Here is a 1,574-nt window from a genome sequence, read left to right on the forward strand (position 1 = left end):
GGGGGGTGTACTGGGCGGGGGGGTGTACTGGGCGGGGGGGTGTACTGGGCGGGGGGGTGTACTGGGCGGGGGGGTGTACTGGGCGGGGGGGTGTACTGGGCGGGGGGGTGTACTGGGCGGGGGGGTATACTGGGGGGGTGTACGGGGGGGGGTACTGGGGGGGGTGTACGGGGGGGTGTACGGGGGGGGTGTACGGGGGGGGTGTACGGGGGGGGTACTGGGGGGGTGTACCTGGGGGGGTGTACTGGGGGGGTGTACTGGGGGGGTGTACTGGGGGGGTGTACTGGGGGGGTGTACTGGGGGGGTGTACTGGGGGGGTGTACTGGGGGGGTGTACTGGGGGGGTGTACTGGGGGGGTGTACTGGGGGGGGGGTGTACTGGGGGGGGGTGTACTGGGGGGGGGGTGTACTGGGGGGGGTGTACTGTGGGGGGTGTACTGGGGGGGGGTGTACTGTGGGGGGTGTACTGGGGGGGGGGTGTACTGGGGGGGTGTACTGGGGGGGGTGTACTGGGGGGGGTGTACTGGGGGGGGGGGTGTACTGGGGGGGTGTACTGGGGGGGGTGTACTGGGGGGGGTGTACTGGGGGGGGTGTACTGGGGGGGGTGTACTGGGGGGGTGTACTGGGGGGGTTGTACTGGGGGGGTTGTACTGGGGGGGGTGTACTGGGGGGGGTGTACTGGGGGGGTGTACTGGGTGGGGTGTACTGGGGGTGGGGGTGTACTGGGGGGGGTTGTACTGGGGGGGTGGTGTACTGGGGGGGGTTATACTGGGGGGGTGGTGTACTGGGGGGGTGGAGTACTGGGTAGGGGGTGTACTGGGGGGGGTGTACTGGGGGGGGGTGTACTGGGGGGGTGTGTGTACTGGGGGGGGGGAGGTGTACTGGGGGGTGTACTGGGGGGGTGTACTGGGGGTGTGTACTGGGGGTGTGTGTACTGGGGGTGTGTGTACTGGGTGGGGTGTGTGTACTGGGGGGGGGTGTACTGGGGGGGGGTGTACTGGGGGGTGTGTACTGGGGGGGGTGTGTACTGGGGGGGGTGTGTACTGGGGGGGTGTACTGGGTGGGGTGTGTGTACTGGGGGTGTGTGTACTGGGGGGGGGTGTACTGGGGGGGGGGGTGTACTGGGGGGGGGGGTGTACTGGGGGGGGTGTGTACTGGGGGGGGGGTGTACTGGGGGGGTGTGTACTGGGGGGTGTGTGTACTGGGGGGGTGTACTGGGGGGGTGTGTGTACTGGGGGGGGGGTGTGTACTGGGGGGGTGTGTACTGGTGGGTGTGTACTGGGGGGGGTGTACTGGGGGGGGTGTACTGGGGGGGGGGGTGTACTGGGGTGGTGGACTGGGGGGGGTGTACTGGGGGGGGGTGTACTGGGGGGGGGTGTACTGGGGGGGGGGGTACTGGGGGGGGGGTACTGGGGGGGGGTACTGGGGGTGTGTGTACTGGGGGTGTGTACTGGGGGTGTGTACTGGGGGTGTGTGTGTACTGGGGGGGGTGTGTACTGGGGGGGTGTACTGGGGGGGTGTGTACTGGGGGGGGTGTACTGGGGGGGGTGTACTGGGGGGGTGTACTGGGGGGTG

This window comes from Scyliorhinus torazame, chromosome 26 (genome assembly GCF_047496885.1).
Source record: "Scyliorhinus torazame isolate Kashiwa2021f chromosome 26, sScyTor2.1, whole genome shotgun sequence".
In the NCBI taxonomy this organism is placed as follows: domain Eukaryota; kingdom Metazoa; phylum Chordata; class Chondrichthyes; order Carcharhiniformes; family Scyliorhinidae; genus Scyliorhinus; species Scyliorhinus torazame.